This window comes from Hylobates moloch, unplaced genomic scaffold (assembly GCF_009828535.3).
Source record: "Hylobates moloch isolate HMO894 unplaced genomic scaffold, HMol_V3 SCAFFOLD_20, whole genome shotgun sequence".
In the NCBI taxonomy this organism is placed as follows: domain Eukaryota; kingdom Metazoa; phylum Chordata; class Mammalia; order Primates; family Hylobatidae; genus Hylobates; species Hylobates moloch.
This window is the reverse complement of record NW_026652295.1, coordinates 22219599-22241896: the sequence shown is the minus strand read 5'-3', so window position 1 is coordinate 22241896 and position 22298 is coordinate 22219599. Positions and strand designations below refer to the sequence as shown.

The 22298-nt window shown below is 35.2% G+C and overlaps 1 long non-coding RNA gene across 2 annotated transcripts in view; it reads left to right on the top strand.

Annotated features, from left to right (window-relative positions):
- The window catches only part of LOC131382159 (uncharacterized), a 325239-nt gene that overhangs the window by 210462 nt on the left and 92479 nt on the right, over nucleotides 1-22298 (top strand). For both annotated transcript variants that reach the window (XR_009211397.1, XR_009211396.1), the window contains exon 3: nucleotides 7781-7942. This is a non-coding gene — a long non-coding RNA (uncharacterized LOC131382159). The remainder of the gene's footprint in view (nucleotides 1-7780; nucleotides 7943-22298) is intronic.

The window sequence follows — 22298 nt, the reverse complement described above, 5'->3', positions numbered from 1 at the left end:
TCTTCCACCAATGGGAAAGGAAGAGAACAAGACACACACATCCTTCATCTAAATCATAAAGTTCCAATCAGCTGTGCAGTTCTTTTCAACCCTGTGGTCAGGCCTCTGGAGCACAGATATTGTATAGAAACTGCCTAATTATGAGATTCTCAGTAATCAAAGTGAGTTTTTAAGAGAGACAACATAATCAGCCCCAAAGCCTGCTGTTTTAGATATATAAACACACACCCTTGAGTCTGGAGGGAACGATGAGATTGTTAAATCTTCAGTGGCAGATTGTTGAGGCGAGGAACTGAAAGAACACAGAGCGTCCCTTTCTTCATCTGGTGTTCACAAGTTTGTCCATGTCAGCAACTCAGTCTCAAGACAGTCAAAACAGACCCCTTCAGTTGACCACATTCCCTCCAAAGCCTGCTGCTATGCCATACATAGGTCTACATTTTTGTAGTTTTTTAGTGTTATTTCTGAGAGAGCAGAGGAGAGAGAGACACATGGACAACTAATCAGTTTGGCTTGCTTTCTTCCTTAAATTTCTTTTTTAAAGATGGTAGCCCTCAAAGTATAGATTTGTAAAGAAATTCTGTCTGTACTTGCTTGCAAAGTGAAAAAAAAAAAAGAAAGAAAAGAAAGTCTACTTGGCACATGGTCAGATTTGTTTAAAAAAAAAAGTTGCTAATTTTGGACTCACTTCTCTCCATTAGGGCAGTGTAAGAATTATGCACACAAGTCGGAGGCTTTTCTCTGCTTAGAAAACATCTGCATTCAGTTAGAAATAAGCCTGAATGTCGTGTTAATTCTGCAGAACCAAACAAAGTCATTTTTGTGTAAACTCTTTCAGTACTGTGAGGATGAGAGGTTATAGCAGAAGAAAAAAAAAAAAAAACAATGGTATAAAACTGCCATTGGTCGTGGAAGGGAGCTGAGCAGCAAATAAGAAGTTCTTTTGCTTTGAGAATACATACCTGGAAATTGTTTCCAGGAGAATTCTCTTCTCCAGCATTTACCTCATGGGAATTGAGTAGGGTAGGGTGGGCAGCAAGCCTCCTCTTTTAAGCAATGGAACATTCTCCAGATTCCCCCAAAATGAACTTGACCAAATAATTCATGTGTTTGGCAAATGAGCCATGGCATTTTATTTTTAATTTTGTGGAAAGCCAAACAAATAAAAACTAAATTTACAGCTTATTGTATGCATTTCACATGATTTTTATAGTCACCAAATGTGATTGGTGTTTTGACCTTAAATAAACCAAAAACAAATTTTTCTATTGAAACACACATCTTCCATAAATATCAGTATCCACGTCCACCTTTTTAAACATCAGTAGCACTAATTCTACTGGAATTTGAGTTTCTCTTTCTCAAAGAAATCTGTAGCTACCAATAGATATCATTTCCTTACAAGTACCTCAGACCTGTATGTTGTTAAGGCCAATGGTTCCTAGACAGAACAGGCGATTTCAGCTATTCCTCTGAGCTGACATATTATTTCTTCTCCACACTGTTTCTTTTTTTTTTATTATTATTATACTTTAAGTTTTAGGGTACGTGTGCACAACATGCAGGTTTGTTACATATGTATACATGTACCATGTTGGTGTGCTGCACCCATTAACTCGTCATTTAGCATTAGTTGTATCTCCTAATGCTATCCCTCCCCCATCCCCCCACCCCACAACAGGCCCCGATGTGTGATGTTCCCCTCCCTATGTCCATGTGTTCTCATTGTTCAATTCCCACCTATGAGTGAGAATATGCGGTGTTTGGTTTTTTGTCCTTGCAATAGTTTACTGAGAGTGATGGTTTCCAGCTTCATTCATGTCCCTACAAAGGACATGAACTCATCATTTTTTATGGCTGCATAGTTTTCCATGGTGTATATGTGCCACATTTTCTTAATCCAGTCTATCATTGTTGGACATTTGGGTTGGTTCCAAGTCTTTGCTGTTGTGAATAGTGCCACAATAAACATACGTGTGCATGTGTCTATATAGCAGCATGTTTTGTATGCTTTGGGTATATACCCAGTAATGGGATGGCTGGGTCAAATGGTATTTCTAGTTCTAGATCCCTGAGGAATCGCCACACTGACTTCCACAATGGTTGAACTAGTTTACAGTCCCACCAACAGTGTAAAAGTGTTCCTATTTCTCCACATCCTCTCCAGCACCTGTTGTTTCCTGACGTTTTAATGATGGCCATTCTAACTGGTGTGAGATGGTATCTCATTGTGGTTTTGATTTGCATTTCTCTGATGGCCAGTGATGATGAGCATGTTTTCTTAAGATTAGGTCCCCATGAGTTTCCGATAAAGAAGGTGGTTGAAGAACCTATTTTTGTTTCAGTGTTGGGGTATATGATTTCGCTCCTAATTGGCAGCATCAAATAGCTGTACTCTAGATTCTTTCAGGCAGATAAAAGTGTTGTTGCTATTTAATCCTTATCAAAAAGTGGGTTGTAGGAGCTGTGGGTATAGGCTTGATGGGCATGCTAAAAATTCATTCTTTTATATATTTTTACTGTATCTTTGGATCCAACCAAAGCATAAAAGAGCTAGGCATTGAACCATAATTTTTGGCACCATTTTGACTGCCTTTCCCTAAATTGCAGTTTATGCCAGTTGTCTGTACTGAGAAGCACCATGGGAAACAGTCCAATAAAATGTACCACTGTACCTACCGTAGGGAGCTTTCTATTACATTATCCAATACCTTTTTATGAGAAGCCATGAGAGAAATTTCTCAGATTTTTAGTTTGGGGTATATATTTTTTTTCCTGAATTACAGTTTTCTATTTCGTTCTCATTTTCAAGTCATAGGAACCCTGGTTCTTGTAACTGACACTAGTTTCCTTTTTGCTTTAACTGCTAAAAGCTTTGAGGCCAAATATGTGACCTATCCTTAATAACTACAGTGTGTACATAACATATGTTTATACTTCTATACATCAAGGGCTTTATTATAGTTTGACCCTTCTATTCCCTTTACTCTGTTTCTGTCACTTATTTGTTTTATCTTTTTTATGTTTATTTTTGTAAGCTCTCACAATTTCTTTGTGAAAGAACTCAGGGTGTTTATAAGTAAATAAGTAAATCTAAGTTAAGCCCTGCTATTGAGATTTAAGCCAATGTTACCTTCCTCATAAATACTGGCTAAATCATAGGTTTTCTGAAATATGTAATTTAAGTATTATTATCATATCATGCAACTTTCAATTTTGTGTTCAAAATTTTTAAAAGAGTGAATAAGATGGAAAGAGTAGTTTTGAATAGGTGTAAAGAAATTCAAGTAAAACATCTGAAATGATTACATAATTGGCAAAGAGGACATAAAAGAATGTAAAAGGTATTGAGGTTATTGCACCTAAATGGAGGAAATGATTGTAATGTTAGTTAAATAATAATATTCAAGATGCCAACCATTATCAGAATATATGCAGCTGTTTTCTATTGTTTTAGAAAACAATGCTTAAGTAAAAATAATAGGGGTTAAATGTTAAAAATTGAACATAAACGTTAGGAAGATGGTACTGTATGAGTAATGTTTTACTCAAGAACTTTCAGATATAAAAAGATAGGTTTGTCTCTTAACTACAGGTTCAACCTGATTTTTCTTTGGCTTTTTAAGGACAACTAAGATAGGGACATAAACTTTAGCCCAAATAAAACAAAGAAAAATTTAAAAGATTAAATGCGAAGCTCCAATTTCTGTGTGTGCTCCATTGTTTGTAATGCTGGAAAAGACACGAAAAGTGGTTCCCCATTTCATTCTAAAGACAGTGAGTTTCACCACCATCTCCCTCACTGAAAATCGGATCACATGTACGTCTTCAAAATACTGGAATCACATATAACATGTTTCGAATTCATTTTGGGCACTAGTCAGAGCTAATGAAAAATATTCATTTCCAATACATGTAAATATATTTCTTTTTCTTTTACTAAGAAGATTATTTTGCATAAATGTTCATTTTCCTTCTTGTTCATTTTCACTGAGGTTGGAGTTCTGGCAGTATCTTTGGGATCCCAGCAAGGCCTAAACCTTAGACACAGGTCAGTGGATCCATTAAACTGATGTGTCCAGCAGCTTCACCCACTCTCACCAATCCAGGGGCGCATTTGCAAGAGAGAGTTTAGCATTAAGGTTGAAGCTTTTTGTAGGGAGGGGAGGTGATGAGCTGGCATGGGAGCTGCTCAGGTGGCACCTGTAGTGACTTGGCCATGGTATTCTCAATGGAGATGAGGCAACTTCTCTAAGTGATTTCATGTGCAGTGTCCATCCACAGGAATCTACCACAGAATTTGAGAGGGGACATCCTGAGCCAACATGAGGCATTCCTCGGTACTCTCAGACAGAAGAGGAGGCAAGTTTGAAGGGTGGCGCTTCAGAATGTGGGTGAAGACAATGAACCAGTGAAAGTTCAGATTCTATTGACACTGTGACTTATTAATGCCCCAAGCTTACAGAATCAGGGGAGATTTTGGTTATGTAAAGATTTAACTTATTCATCAATGGATGTATGGATAAACAAATTGTGGTACATGTATTCAAGAGAGTATTATTCAGTCATATAAAAGAAGGAATATCTGCTAAACAGTAGATGATTATCAAAAACACGATTCTAAGTGAAAGAAGCCAGACACAAAGGCTATATATTATGTAATTCCATTTATATAAAATATCCAAAATAGGCAAATGTATACATAGAGAAAGTAGATTACAGTTGCCAGGGGCTGCAGAAAGGGTTATATGGAGACTAACTGCTCAATGGGTATGGGGTTTCCTTTTGGGTGATGAACATGTTTCACCACTAGATAGGTGGCGGTGGCACAACATTGTGAATGGACTAACTGCTACCAAATTGTACACTTTAAAATGGTTAATTTTATGTTGTGTAGGTTTCACTTCAGTTAAACACAAAGAAAGGTGGTCACCGTCGTCCCTCACAAAGCATCTTTGTGGGAAACCTGGTGCTAAACCATTCCTAAATGATCTGCTTCTGGGTCAGGTTTCATACGTAACAGAACAGCCCCCTTGGTGTGATCTGTTGAAAATCAGTCCTCCACACAGAGATTTGTTTAAAAAAAAAAAAAAAAGTTATAACAAACAATTTAAACTTTTAAAGGGTTAAATATAAAATCTTCATGCCAAGAAAATATCAAATGCTCACATTTTTTCCTATACTTTATCTTTCTTCTTTCTCTTGCTGATTTTCATCTCCATAGTTTATCTTATAGAGTTACAAATAGCTTTAAGGAAAGTACTAGGAAATTCTGTTCTTTGTGCTTGAATTTGCTATCATTAAGCAAATGAAGGTATTTTTACGTCCAATTTAAGTCTTTTTACTTTGTTTTGTTTTATTCCAGAAAAAAAGGATCAGAAAGGTTTTAATTCGATTTGATTAAGAAAGTTTGACACATTTTTCAAACAATCTTTATTGAGCTTAGTGATGATCATAATGTGTCACTTTGTCAATTAAGAAGTCCAGCTTTCTCCAGGAAATGGAACAAGTTAGGTGCAAGAGTGGAACAGACAAAAAGAAGTACTGATAATAATCACTGTTATTCAAGAATGCTTAGTTATCACCAAGTAATGGTCATAAAAATATTAGAAATTATTCTCTAACTCATTGTTCCTTCTCTATAAATATCACTCAGAAATATATACAGCATTTGATGGGTGGAAATAGCAGCATCTTTTAAAAATATCATTAAAATAATAATCACTTGTTACTCTCTTATTTAAAAAATTAAGTAATATATTCATTTTCATGCCTATAAGAACACCATGGAGTAGCGATTATATTTTTATATTAATATAAAATATATTTTTATTTTGATATAATTTTTATATTAAAATAAAAAATTTATTCTTTTATATATTTTTACTGTATCTTTGAATCCAACCAAAGCATAAAAGAGCTGGGCATTGAACCATAATTTTTGGCACTCCATTCTATAGATAAAGAAACTGTGGCCCACAGAGATGGAGTGACTTACCCCAAACCCTACAGCTGATCAGTGGTGGAGACAGGATTCAGCCTTCTCTTTCTCTCTAAAGCTCATGACCTTGGAACCCTACCTTATATACAGGAGGAATGTTACACAATTTGGAACCTTAGAGTCCTGTTTCATGATGAACTTAGATTTTAGAACGGAGAAGTATCTCTATGTGATAGAAAAAGTGAATATGGGTAGCGATGAATCTAACACTCAGGTCCATGTCACCAAACTCCCTCTATACTTCTCTTTAACTGCCATGTTTGTATCTAGTGACACAAGATGGAGGCACCTGGTGAAAGCTTACATAGAGAAAGTGGCCATGGCCAAAGAATTCCCACTATTTTGTAAGATCACAAAGTCCTATTCTATTTTTCTTCAACAATTCCTTCTGTCGCCCAGCTGTCTTTTAATATCTCATTAAATACTGAGGTGAAGAGTCAAAACAGAATTATCAGTCATTGAATTCCTTCCAAAATCCAGAAGTGCTGGTCCTATGCCACCCCAACTCCATTTCTATAGGATGCCAAAGAGGTTTTCTGATCATGAAATAATTGGTGTATAAGAGTCACTGTGTATCTTAACATGAAAAATTATTCCTAGTAGAGAATTAAATTCAGATTTTCCTGGAACCTGAGATACCCACAATAAACTGTCATGTAAATTTATCCCACTTTATCTCCACCCACACTTTGGGAAATACTGGGAATGTAAATTTATCTGTCATGTAAATATATCCCACTTTATCAACAGTTTGGGAAATTACCAATGCCTGGTAGTTGTATGTGTATATTTATATATTTTTAAGTAAATACTTATATTTTATCACAAATCCATTTTAACACAAAAGGTTTTTCAGTTATAAAGAAAGGTAAGAATAATAAGGAAAAAAAGTTGAGATCCAAGAGGACATAAAATCTTTTGTGTTATTCCTGTGTGGATTTCTTTGTCATGAGTTGCTCTAAATTTGTCATTATTTCCCACGAGTACTACCTGGGTAAATTATGGCTTACATTGGCCCTCCACTTGAAATGAAAAGCAGACTGCATTGCAGACTTGAATTATCCTCCAATATTTTGTGATATATGATCCAGCTTGATGGGATACTATTGTTATATATTTCATAGTTATGATTTCCAAAGTATCAAACTCCTCATTATCTTCCTGTGCTAGCCAGCTATAAATGCCAAAACACTCCAGCTTCCAGTATGTACTTTCTTAAACTTATAGTCCTGTGTATGTTTAGCATTTTATGGTGCTGCATAATATAGAAATGTCATAATACTTTATCAAAAGCCCCTGCTAGGCTACTGACAGTATAGGTTTCATTTAATTCCTGGGTGCAGCAGACGTTCTTTGATATTTCCTGTATAATATAATAAACAGCAAATGCAGTGCTTGAAATGAATATTTAAAAAATCAATCAGGCTTGAAATTTAATTTTATCTAATTGGCTTGCTATATCCTAACAAAATTGAATGACATAAAAATTTCACCTACCCTATATAATTTCAGATTTTCTCCAGTCATAAAAATAGATTTTTTTCTTTCTCTTTTAACTTCCTCTGATATAATCTTTTGATTTACTAAGTTAATTTAACCTTCTCTCAAACAGGTTAAAGACGTGTGTATCACCATCCCAGGATAGTAATCACATGTGCATGATAATTTTATTCGAGCCATTCTATCCATGCTTTGCTCTGAATGTGAATCTCTAAAACAATTAAAGTGCTTAAAAGACATTTGGTTTGATTTTTTTATTTTTTGTACCTGCATTTCTAGAATGAACCAAGCTGGAGAAAAGACAGATGCAGACCACCTTTTCTGATTCCTAGGAGCCTTCTGGAATTAGGCATCTCACATTAATTCATCTTCTGACAGAAACAGGCCATCAGTACAACTTACACCACAGTGAATACTATCAGTGCCTCTGGGAAAGAACAAGTAAGTCTTAATGGAAAATGTCAAAGCAACAATAGTAGCTGGCTTATAAGCAGATGACAGTGGGGGAAATATATATATGTTACATATGTCAGTATGTCTGCTTGAAAAATAAATATATATGCATAGAAGAATGTCTATATAGAAACCCCAAAGGAGTATGAAGCACATGTATGTTTCTGAATATCTAGTATCACTGGCTTAGTCTACTGTTTGGTTGTGTTTCCATACTCAGTTAGTTTGTTGGATTTTCTCTGAAGATTAAAAAGAAAACTATATTTACTAAAATAATTGTATTCTTGCTATTTTACCGTAAAACCAAATAATGACTTGGGGTCGTAGATGGCATTTTCCCCTCTTCCATCTTTCTCTGATGACCACATTACCATAGATAGATATCTGGAAAACACAAAGTATACAAACTGAAACATGTGGATTCTGGCTCATGATCAAATGCTGCAAACTAAGATCAACATATTCATGACAGTTAAGAAAGACATCTATTGCCAACCCCAAATGCAGCAAACTCTTATAATACTCCTTCTACATGTGAAAAATAAATTTAAAAGTGTCATGACATAAGGCTCTTTAAAAAATACTGATTAAGCCCATGCGTGTTGATATGGTTTGACTCTGTATTCCCATTCAAATCTCATATTGAACTGTAATTTTCAGTATTAGCAGAGGGGACTGGTGGGAAGTGATTGAATTATGGGGGTGGACTTCCCCCTTGCTGTTCTCATGATAGAGTTCTCACAAGATCTGCTTGTTTAAAAGTGTGCAGCACCTGCCCACCTCCTTCTCTTTCTCCTGCTCCAGTCATGTAAGACCTGCCTGCTTCCCCTTCAACTTCTGCCATGATTGTGAGTTTCAGGAGGCTTCTCCAGCCATGCTTCCTGTACAGCTTGCAGAACTGTGTCAATGGAACCTCTTTTCTTTATAACTTACCCAGTCTCAGGTAGTTCTTTATAGAAATGCAAGAATGGACTAATACGTGTGTGTATTACAGTTTAATCAAAGTAGGACTAAAAAATCTATGCAATCCATTTTCTATCATTGTCTAATATGGTTGAGGCAATTAATTGGCTGGCATAGCAAAGCATGGGTCATGGTGTTTTTGTGATAATGAAAATATCTGGTGAGCCAGGTAAACTAAACCAAATGAGTTCGTGGGGCTAAAACTATGCATAACTAAGTTACGCTGACTCCCCAGGCATCTAATGATATGACTCAACAAAACATTTTAAGGAGCAAAATACACGTATCTCCCCTGCAAAGATTTTCACCCTGATCTGAATCAGAAGCAATCTTAGGTGCTTATGTTTCTGAGTTATTTAATTATGGAAAATTCTCAATTAAACAGAAGGACCATTTTCTTTAATTTGAAATTCTAGATAAAATGAAAAGGATTGTTCATAGACCTGGGTATGAAAATTATTATTTCCTCTTCACTGGCCTCATATCTTTGTTTTTAAACTAACTGGGAATGTCTCAGTTTTACCCATATGCCTTATTCATATTCAGATTAATCCCACTGTTGTGATTTATGATGCCCTTGGCCTTATATTTACTGCTAGCTAAAACTAATAAGCTCTCCCTGGACCAGTGCCATGATACAAGGTCAGCGCCTAGTTAATCATGCCATTGTTTTTCCATACATGTTGCCCTCTGAATTATCGGCAATGATAATTGATTAAAAACACATCTTGGATGATGTCATTTTTAAAAAGGGAACAAGTTTAATTTTTCAAAGAAAGCAGGTTTTAAGTTTGTATAAGACTCTTTTTGAACATTTTAAATCATCTTATTAAGTAGATTTTGCATTCATCAAGAATATTATATATATCTATATATTTAGAATTAGCATTAATCACCATTAAAGTCTCTTTTGAATCCCCACTTGTAAAGCCACAGAGCTTTGAGTTCCATATATGGGCAAGTACTATGTAATATCATACTATAAAGAGGGATTGAGGTATATTGACAGCTTTATTTTTGACATATTATTTTATACTGCAGAAATCTTTTCTTCATTTTCTACACTTTATTGAGAGTAACAGTTTTCTGTAAATCACACCAAAATGTTCAATGTATAAGTATTAAAAGCATGAGACATTATATGCACTACTGATTTTTCAGTACTGGGACTAATTTCTATTAAATCTCTCCATATGTAGGCTTCCACCTCCTTAAGAGAACACTTTATTTTATTGTTTCTACTATCCACATAGGACTATATTCAGCAGTCTTTAAAAGAAGACAGTCACTTCTAGACTCATCTTTTCCAAGGAATCTAGATCATAGCAAATGCTGCAGATGTATAAAAAGTTAAAGGAAAAATAGTGCCAAAATATTAAACCAAGAAACAAAAGGTTCTATATCTATTTCTGATTTTATGCATTCTGAACTTATGAGGTCAGAATTCATTTACTTTGCATTTCTGTCTTATGTTCCTTGGAGTAAATATAACCTCTGCCTACTGACAACCACAAATATATTATGAAGATGTACCCACTGGCTTCCAGAAGCAATCAGGTCCATGAATATGGTGTGGTTTGTATACTACTTTTATATTGGTTACATGGCACATAATTAAATGAGCAAAAAGAACAAATCCATATTCTGTTGGCTCAGAGGTCTTCATGAGTGCCTTGAGCACATGGTTTTTAAATCAAAGTAAAGAAATTCTTTTTGGAAAGGAGTAGTAAGTATGGGACAAATTAGAGAGTTCAAATAGAGAAGCAGGTTTATCCAGGCAGTACTAGAAATTTCCATTAGTAATGCAACATTGGCTTCACTATTGGCCCTCATTCTTCTGTTTTTCTATATTATGTTGTATTTCTATTCACCACTGTTTGCTTTCCTAGGAGCTGAAGGTAGTAACTGTTAGCACTCAGCATTCCTGTAATCATGGGAAAATTTTGATGGCTAATATCAAAGGCTACTTTTCCCAGCTTGACTTTGTATTATTGCACAAGGAATATTATTGCACAAGGTTCGATGAACAAAACTATTATGTATGAATGGCTTTGTGAACTATACATTGTCATTTCTATAAAAAACTGATATAAAGTTATATAATTTGAGGTTCAGAATATCTAACCACAGATGCCACCAGCTAGCATCAATTCTCTTTCCACTTTCTACTAAGTTCTTGATTATTTCTTCATACTCACTGATAATGAGGCAAACATACCTCCAGCCTGCCACCCTTTTCTTTAGTCCTTAGGTTATTTTGTGAATCTTAATTTGCTGTTTGGATCATCCAGTCACGATCCCAGTAATTTCACTTCTGAAAATTATTATCTTGGGACTTAAGGTTTAGTAAGTCTGGGTTCTAATATTGGCTTTTCTGCCAATTCCATGGATTACTTGAGATTTGGAGGCTTCAATTATTTCTTGATAATAAAGAACAAGTTGGGTTAAATGATTGCTAAAATACTGTCAATCTGAAATTGCACTGATGACCTTTTCTTGCTAAAACTTTTCTTCCTCCTTTTGTCTCCATTTTGGAACATGACCCTACCATATTAAAAACATAGCATCTTCCTCGTTGTCTACAACCAATCTGTCACTAATTTGGTTGCATTTAATTTCTAAATATACCTAAAATAATCATGATTCACTCCATTATACTAGGCAAATTAAGTGGCATAATCCCCATAGTGTGTCCCTGGCTAGCTCTGAGGAATATTTTAATCAGTATTGACAAACTGACTTAATCTCTGTCCAACAGCAACCGACTCACTCAGGAGTCCAACTGTGGCACTTGGCAGTTGCCTACTTAACTTCTAACTCTAAAGTCAACCTCAGTAAATCACAATGAAATGTCCTTACTCAGTACATCTTCTAGGGAGCTGTTGAAGTGACCCCTTTTTTCTCCTAAGCCCTCGTGAATTCAGGTAACAGTGGATATTCAAGTTATCCCTTGGGTTCTGTTATGAAATTCAAGAATGTTTAGTCAATACGGCCCAAAGATCACTCTTTTCATGAGTTTTGCCCAACTCTCTAAGAATCTTTGAGTTCGACTTCACTGGTCCATGGCAAATCACTTCAGTGGAACCTATAATCTAATGTAAACATGGAAAATATTTGTCTTCTTTATTGAAGAATAATCTTAAATTCAACAAGTGATTGGTCCTCATACTTCTCTAAAGCTTAAGAGAGCCCAGCACAGAAGGAGCCATAAAGATGACTGATAAAGCCTTAGTTCAGTCTCTGCAGAATAAGTGAGTCAATAAAACATTCCAACCCTTGAGGCTTTTCATTCTTTATCATTAAAAATCTTACTATGTCAAATATTTTCACCAATCATTGGCATGGTTCCTTCTGCCAGTTTCTGAAGTTTCTGTTAGCAATTAGCTTTTATCAGTGCTTCCAAACCCTGTTTATTTGAAAATCCTACGGCAATTTCCAAGTCCCTAGGGATCCAGTTTCGCTTGCAGAACCAGGAACTTTGAATTAACCCAACATTGGCTACCATCAATCTTCTCTACATGTCCAGGAGTGACTCTAACTCCTTAAAAAACAGAGGCTCCATGGAGATTGAGTTAAACATTCTCAGGCAGCAAATGCAGGAAGGAGATTTTTAAGACTTCTTCTATCTAGTGAAAACATATACAGCTTCATAGTATCTGTTCCTTCTCTGGAACATACAGTCCCAAACAGCACATTCTCCCTTGTACAGTATTTTGACCTCAGTGTAAACTCCATTATATCATTTGTTTTTCTTTCTTTTTAATGTGTGAATGTATGCACATGTGTGTGTATGTGCAGTCATGTACTTTTAGTTTTGTTTTGTTTTAGTACTATCACAGTGCAAGAAGTTTGTCGACGCCACGTACTCCTTTTTCTTTATTTTGTCAAAAATCTGAAAGTCTGATAAAAATATTTTTGGCTCAAGTCTAGTGTAATAATTTGAATTAGAAGTAAAACTGAAAACTTTATTTTAAGTTCACTATCCCAGTAGTAGGCCTCATTATCTACCCAAATATGACTGGAGGTACATGGAGTACTGTTGGCTTGCTTTTGAAGGAATACACCCTGCAAATAAAAATTAACAATAAAAGCATCAAATCTTTAGTTAGGATCTCAAGAAAATAATACAGGATAAATGCAGTTCTAGTACAAGTACAAGCAGTACTAATGCACAGAACAATATCTCTCTCCATTAATGTCCCCCCAAAAGGTGTTCCCCTAAAATTCTGAAATTCTTTTATTTACTTACCATCAAATCCCAGTGCAAAAAGTTCTCACCCGTAGCTTGTATATGCCATCTTTCTTTCTCCTTTTTTTCTCTTCTTGTTCAGCCTGTTCTAATGTACGTCAACTAGGCCTCAATGACTTTAAATTTTTTTCTCACCTTTCTTTAACTAGAATATTACAAATAAGGAGAATTTGGGGGTGATATAACCACCAAGATTCCTTCTTCCTACAGTCAGGGAAAGAAAGAATATTGGTGTCATAAATTTATTCAATGAAATTGTTGCCTCGGCAACCATTTTTGGGCCCGATGTAAGTTGCTGAAAACACAGTTGTACCCTGTCACCTCCGGCTTAAAGCCTCCCTCCCCACACAGTTGTTGGAGATACACTCTCTTGTTTCTCCATCTTACTGACCCACAACACAACACTCCACAGTTGTTGACTATAATGAAACCTAATGGTGAACACCAATACCGTATAAATAAATTTTCCTTTCTCTCTTAGCAAGTTTTTTTCTTTTTCTTTTATTTCTTTTATTTTATTATTTTTATTTATTTAACTTTTTTTGAGACGGAGTCTTGCGCTGTCGTCAGGCTGGAGTGCAATGGCGTGATCTCGGTGCACCGCAAGCTCCACCTCCTGGGTTCACACCATTCTCCTGCCTCAGCCTCCCGAGTAGCTGGGACTACAGGCGCCTGCCACCATGCCCGACTAATTTTGTTTTTGTGTTTTTAGTAGAGACAGGGTTTCACCATGTTAGCCAGGATGGACTTGATCTCCTGACCTCGTGATCTGCCCGCCTCGGCCTCCCAAAGTGCTGGGATTACAGGCGTAAGGCACCGCGCCCGGCCCCTATTTATTTATTTTTTAAGACTGAGTTTTGCTCTTGTTGCCTAGGCTGGAGTGCAATGGCAAGATCTCACCTCACCGCAACCTCTGCCTCCCGGGTTTAAGCGATCCTCCTGCCTCAGCCTCCCGAGTAGCTGGGATTACAGTCATGCGCCACCAAGCCCAGCTAATTTTTATATTTTTAGTTGAGATGGGGTTTCTCCATGCTGGCCAGGCTGGTCTCCAACTCCCTACCTCAGGTGATCTGCCTGCCTCAGCCTCCCAAAGCACTGGGATTACAGGCATGAGCCATCGTGCTCGGCCCCTTAGCAGGTTTTTTTAAAAACTAACTGATAAAGTTTGAAACTGCGTCCCCACTAAATCTCATGTCGAATTGTCATCCCTAATGTTGGAGGTGAGGCCTGGTAGAAGGTGATTAGATCATGGGGGTGGATCCTCAGTGAATGGTCTAACGCCATCCCCTTGGTGCTATTCTTTTGATAGTGAGTGGGTTTCCAAGAGATCTGGTTGTTTAAAAGTTTGTAGCACCTCTGGCCTCTCTCTTTCTCCTGCTCCAGTCATATGAAGTGCTGGCTCCCCCTTCATCTTCTGCCATGATGGGAAGTTTCCTGAGGTGTCCCCAGACGCTGAGCAGATGCTACCATGCTTCCTATACAGCATGAAGAACAATAGGCTAATTAAACCTCTTTTCTTTATAAATTACCCAGGCTCAGGTATTTCTTTTTAGCGATGTGAGAACAGACTAATACAGTAACCAAACACAACTCCTGCTAGAGAGTCTAAGGGATGTTGCCCATGGACCTTAATAAAGGCAGAATTGCACAGGTCCCGCCTCTCCCTCCCACTCCACCTGCTGGTTGAGTTCCCTGCCACCTCTAGATTTTACATAGGCCTCCCATTGGCACTCCTGACCTCTCTTGGACCTATGAGTAACACATTTCTTCTGGTTCATGCACTTTGGTTTCATTTGCTTGCTGTGTCTCACTTGACACACACACACACAGCTGAACACGCCCTTCTGTCTGGGCAGTGCTTTCTCTTAGAAAGTACTTGTCTTGGTAGGAATAAACTGGACACAAGTCACACAAGAGCCACTAGGGTATCAGCCAGTATAAATAAGATCCTATGAGAGGGACACCTGGTCACGGATCTGTACACTTAAGCATTAGGCCATCTGCCAGGATAAAGAAGTATCCAGTGAAAAGTACACTGTAAATATCCATGGTTGAATCCCTTGAATTTCTGGTCAGGGCAGGACAACAGCTTATGGTCTCAAGATAGAGACCTCAAGGCCAAATTAGGAAGATATCATAACAATAGAAATCCTAACAATGATGGATAATCAGACATTAACAATTTTTATTACATAACAGTTTTAGAACCTGATACGTCAGAAATCCATTTAGATTTTTCATGATTAATTTAAACAATATTTATTGAGATCCTACAAGGTGTTGTTTTAGGTGTTTGTGAAATATCGTGATGAAGAAAACAGAACAAGTCCCTGCTCTTACGGTGCTTACATTCTAGTTGTGGGCAATGAACATAAAAAGTAAATGTATTCTGTTTTGATTATTGATTAAGGAAAATAAAGCAAAGTAAAGGATGAAAATCAGATAGTGAGGGAAGTGCTATTTTAAATAGGTTAACTGGCTGGGCGTGGTAGCTTATGCGTGTAATCCCAACACTTTGGGAGGCCAAGGCGGGCAGATCACCTGAGGTCAGGAGTTGGAGACCAGCCTGGTCAACATGGTGAAACCCCATCTCTACTGAAAATACAAAAATTGGTGGCACACGCCTGTAATCCCAGCTACTCAGGAGGCTGAAGAAGGAGAATCACTTGAACCTGGGAGGAAGAAGTTGCAGTGAGCCTATATCATGCCACTGAACTCCAGCCTGGGCAACAGAGCAAGACTCCATCTCAAAAATAAATAAATAAGTAAATAAATAAATAGGTTGATTGGAGAAATCATGTAAACTTAAAAAAAAATTAGAAACTTGAATCTGAGGCTACTATAAAGGTTATGGCATGGAAGAAGAAACTATGAATTATATTTCAAAGAAGCAGTTGTTAGGCACTGTTTTATTGTAAATATTATTTCATTTATTCACCAAGCCCATATCAAGCATGCATCATGAGCCAGGGATATCCTAACTGATTGTTGGAACTAAAGCCAATCAGACGTAGCCCTGCACTCATGGAGCTTATAGGGTAAAAAAAGGCAACACATAAGTAGTCTCCCCTGATTAAAATGGTGATGAGAGCGCTGAGAGAAAGATAAGAGTACCATGGGAATGTATGAGAAATCTGTTCCAGGGGAAAGAATTAATCTTGAGGACCATTCTGCTGAAAAGTGAGGGCAAAAGCAATCTAGAAATATGTATATGAAAACCCTGAGATGGTAGAGGTTTGTTGCGTCAAAGGAATGAGAGGACAAAGTAACAGAAGCAATGCATATAAGAAAATATGTCCAATCCAATAAGGGCATTGAACAAAAAGGCATTGCAACAATGCACTTAATGGTGAGACGTTAGAAATGTTTGCCTTAAAGTCAGGATTGAGACAATAGCGCTGACTGTACTATGCCCTCTATTCTTTAATATTGTTTTAGAAGTCCTGGCTAATGCACTGTAATAAGAAAATGACAGTCTTAAGATTACAAAGAAAAATTCTTTTTAAATTGGTTTTGGCATTCATTCATGTCTTTGGGTTTTTTCTAATTTTTATATTTTACTTGCTACTATGGTATTTTAAGAAAGGGTTTGGTTTCTTGTTTGGTTTTCCATTGTTTTTCTATTTTTGCTTTTTTGGAGCTTTTGAGCTTTTCATTTGTTTTTTACATGAGGGTCTGAAAGCATAAATTTAAAATGCTATTCTGATCAAAAATTTACTTTTAAATCCTTAGTTTCCTTTCTCCTGCTTGCCTTGAACTTGTTCCTCTTTTTCCAACCTTTTGAATTAGATATGTGTTATTTTTATGTGGTTTGTTTATTCACTTTCGTGACTTTTTCTTGAATAATGAAAGGATTTAAGATAGTGAATTTACTTTCCATACACAGTTGACTCTTCAGAGATACTCATTTTTCCAATCTTCAGAGTCCACATCAGGGAAATGGAGGAAATATTCTATTTAGAGAGTTTAGCACAAATGAGGCATATTATAACAATTCAGTGCATCAAACTTTATGGATTATTAAAATGGACACCTTGAATAATAACATGTGGGAATTTCAATGTTGATTTCCCTAAACGGTCAATACTGGTATTTTATTTCCTATCTTCCATAATAACTAAAGAGTGGGAATAATATATTTAACTTACAGTTAATTAGTTTTAAAATTATTCTGTTAATTAATAAGTGTGTCTTATTGTAACCAGAGATTATACATATAAATACGTGCTATGAGAAATTTATTGAGGTTGTAGCATCATTCAATCAATGTTTTAAATGTTCAGTGGTTACTTGAAAAGGAGATATAATTCTCTATTTTTAGGTTATAAATCTTAAAACATTTGTAATAACTCAACAATTTAAATTACGTTTTCAAATCTTCCACATTCCTTTCTTTCTAAATTGCTCATTGTCACCCAGTGCTGTTGGGCTTTCCTTGTTTCTTTATGCAACAGAAAACTGATAATACATTATTTATTACACAATGCATGATAAGTATTAAGTATTGATGAGAGTACATTTTACAAATGTGAAATATACTTTTTTCCATTTATTAATTTTATCTTGAGTCACCTTAGTTTTTCCTGTGTCAAACAATAATGTTGTCATATCTGCTTTCCTTAGGGTTAGTTATAACTGATAATTCTTTGCTCGTAGTTTATTTTTAGTTTATTTTGTGTTTCAATTAAAATTGTTTATAAACGGAATGAGGGGAACATTGATTTCCACATTTACCACATTGTATTTTAGTCAAAATACTCAAGATGCAATAAAAAAATTATGAAACACATGAAAAAACAGGAAAGTGTGGATACTACATAGGAAAAAAACAAAGCTGTCAATAGAAACTTCCTAAGGAAAACTAAGAGATAAAACTTACTAGATAAGGCTTTTAAATCAGCTATTGTAAGTTCACAAAACTACAGAAAGAAAGAAAGAGAAAGAATGAAAGGAAGAAAGATTTAAAGGTAATCATAAGAAAAACCTCTTACCAAATAAAGAATATCAGTAAAGAAATAGAAATTTTAAAACAATAAAAATTCTGAAATAAAAAATTCACTTCAGGGTTCAACAGCAGATTTGAACTGGCAGAATATTAAATAATTTATTTTTAATGAAGGTAAATCAACTGGGATTATTCAGTCTGAGGAGCAGAAAAACAAAATAATGAAGAAAAATAAATAGAACCTCAGAGACACATGTGGTACCATCAAGTGCACCAATACAATTGACCCTTGAACAACACGGGAGTTAGGGGCACTGATCCTTCTAACACAGTAAAAAATCTGTGCATAACTTTTAACTCCCACAAAACTTGACTAGTAATAGCTTACTGTTGACTGGAAGCCTTACCAATAGCATAAACAGCCAATTAACACATATTTTGTTTGTTATGTATATTATATACTGTATTCTTACAATAAAGTAAGCTAAAGAAAAGAAAGTGTTATTGAGAATTATAAGGAAGAGAAATATATTTATTGTTCATTATATGGAAGTAGATCATCATAAAGGTCTTCATCCTCATCATCTTTACATTGGATAGGCTGAGGAAAAGATGGGAAAATAGAAAATAATTTTTAAAAATAGTAATAAAAACAATAAGGGAATTACAGTGGTAAGTTAGAAAATACCTATTTAACACAAGGAAGGTAGTAATGTATAAAAATATAATTTGTATGACAATAATGCCAGAAATAATGGAAAGGAAATGGTTTTATATTGTTGCAAAGTTGGTCTTGCTGTCTCAGGGGAGGCAAAGGCAGAAGAAAATCCGTATATAGCTAGACCTGTGCAGTTCAAACCCCTGTTGTTCAAGGGCCAATGGCATGTGCAAAATGGGATTCCCAGAAGGAGTGGAGAGAGGAGCAGAGAATATTCGATGAAATAAAAACCAAAAACTACAAAATTTGAAAAATATTGCTCTGCACATTCAAAAAGTTAAATAAAATCTAAGCAAGATAAACTCAAAGAAATCTATACCTAGACTCATTATAGCTAAACTCTTAAAGACCAAAGAAAAACAGAGAAATATTAGAGTAGAAAGAAAAAAGACAAAGTGACTCATCGGATATAAAGGAATCTCAATAAGAGTCTCAGAAACCGTGGAGGCCAGAAGGCAATGGGGTGTTATATTCAAAGTCCTAAAAGAAAAACACCATCAGCAACAAATGCTACATCCAGAATAAATAGCCTTCAAAACCGAAGGAAGAATGAAGACTTTCCCAGATAAACAAAAATGGAGACAATCTGCCCCTCTCGGACTGCCCTATAAGAAATACTAAAGGGAGTCCAACAGGTTGAAATGAAGTGACATTGAAGAGTACCTCAAATCTACACAAAGAAATAAAGAGGACCAGTAAAGGTAGCTGCATAGATAAATATAAAAAGCAACATAAATGTATTTTTGTTTATAAAATGTATTTATGTATTTTGTAAAAATGTATTTACATATTTTGTAAAAATGCATAAATATATTTTTCTTTTTTCTTTAAAACACAACTGAATAAAATAATGATGAAAATGTATTGATAGGCTTATAACATATAAAAATATGATTTGTATGACAATAGTGTCACAAAGAAATGAAAAATAAATGGTTTTATATTGTTATAAATTTTTTGAATTATATTAAAATTAAGTTAATTTGAACTACATTATTTAAATTAAAATTTTAGTTTTAATCCCCAAGCAACCAATAGAAAATAACTTTTAAAAAAGTAAAAGAAACAATAAGAAAATTACAATGGTGGCTAGAAAATATCTATTTAACATAAAGGAAGGCAGCAAAGGAGGAATAGAAAAACAAAAGATGTAAGAAACTAGTGAAAAAATGGCAACTTTAAATCGGTAATTGCATAAAATACATATAGATCAAACACTACAATTAAAAGTTAGAAATAACATGGCATCCACAAAACATACTTTAGATTCAAACACGCAAATAAGTTGGCTGAAAGAAAAACGAAGAAAAAAGATATGTTATATAAAATGTACCAAAAAGAGAACTGAAGTGATTCTACTAATATCAGAAAAAATAGAATAGAATTTAAGAAGTTGCTACTAGTGACAAATAGATGTCTAACATAATACAAATGTGAATCCATCAGAAAGACATAATTATATATATATATTCATCTAACAATAGAGCTGCAAAATATATAAAGCAAAAACTTTATAGATGAAGAATTGAAATGTAAAACATCTGAGTCAATGACAGTAGTTTGAGTTATTGAAATACTTGGAGATTTTAATACCCAGCTTTCAATCATGAATAGAACAAACAGGCACAAGATGAACAAGAAAATAAAAGACCTGAACAAAACTGTAAACCAACTAGGTCTAACAGGTATGTATAGAACACTCCACCCAGCACCACAATACACATTCTTCTCAAGTGCACATGGAGTATTTTCTAAGATGTCCCACATGTTTGGCCATAAAACAAGGTTTAATAAATGTAAAAGCTTTGACATCACACAAAGTGTGTTCTCTAACCACAATGAAATAAAATTACAAATAGAAGAAAATAAACTAGAGGAAAATTTGGGGATTTCAAATATTTTTGGAAATTAACACATTCCGAAAAAATCAAGGAAGAAGAAATCACAAGACATTAGAAAATATTTGAAACAAATGAAAGTGAAAACATGACGTATCAAACTTATGAGATACAACTCTATAAGTTTGTATTGCTGCCATAGCAAATTGCCAGAAAAATTTGACAAGAAAAAAATAAAAACTATTCAGATTGAAAAACAAAATAAGTAAAACTATCTTAATTTGCAGATGGCATGATACTGTATGTAGAAATCCTAAGGAATTTACTAAAAAAAAAACTTGAACTAATAAATGAATTCAGCAAATGTTCAGGATATGAGATCAATATACAAAAATTAATTACATTTCTACAGATAACAATGAACAATCCAAAAATAAAATTTTAAAAATAATTGTGTTTACAAGAGCACAACAAATAGTGAAATACTTAAGAAATAAAGTTTACTAAAGAAATGTAAGGCTTATATAATGACAGCCAGTAAACAGCATTAAAAAAATTATAAAGAAAGAAATGGAAACACATCCCATGCTCGTAGACTGGCAGACTTATTATTTCTAAAATGACAAACTCCCCAAACTTATCTACAGGCTCATTGCAATCTCTATCAAAATCCCAGCTGGGCTTTTTTTTTTTTTATAAACTGACAAACTGATGCTAAAATGTACATGGAAAGACAGGAAACCCCCAAATAGCTAAACTATCGTTTTTTAAAAAAAAGTTGGAAGATTCACACTTCTTGATTTCAAAACTTACTACATAGCTACAATAATCAATAAAATGTGGTACTGACATATGGTTAGATATACATATCAATGGAATAAAATGGAAAGGTCAGAAATAATTTATTTTTTACAAGAATGACAGAAGAATCCAGAAGAATCCAAGGGAGAAAGAATAGTCTTCTGAACAAATGATGCTGAAATACCTGGATATCCAGATGTAAAAACACAGAAGTTGAGGCTGGGCGTGGTGGCTCACAGCTGTACTCCCAGCACTTTGGGCGGCTGAGCCTGCTGGATTGCTTGAGTCCAGGAGTTTGAGACCAGCCTGGGCAACATGGGGAAATTCTGTCTCTACAGAAAAATACGAAAATTAGCCAGGCATGGTGGCACACACCTGTAGTCCCAGCTACTCGGGATGCTGAGGTAGGAAAACCACCTAAGTTCAGGAAGTAGAGGTTGCCGTGAGCTATGATTGTGCCACTGCACACCAGCCTCGGTGACAAAATGAGACCCTGTCTCAAAAAAAAAAAATAGAAGTTGGACTCATGTTCCACACTGTATATATAAATTAACTCAAATTGGATCATAAACCAAAATTAAAGACATAAAAATATGCAGTTCTTGGAAGAAAATATAGGAATACATTATTGAATAGACATTACTAGGCTTAAATAGGCCATCTAAAGCACACTACAAAAGAAAGAGTTAGGTAAATTAAATTTTATCCAGATTAAAAATGTTTACACATCAAAGGACACTATTAAGAAAGCAAGAATGGGAGGAAATATTTAAAAATCATGTATCTTATAAGAAACTTATATCCAGGATACATATATATATATACACACA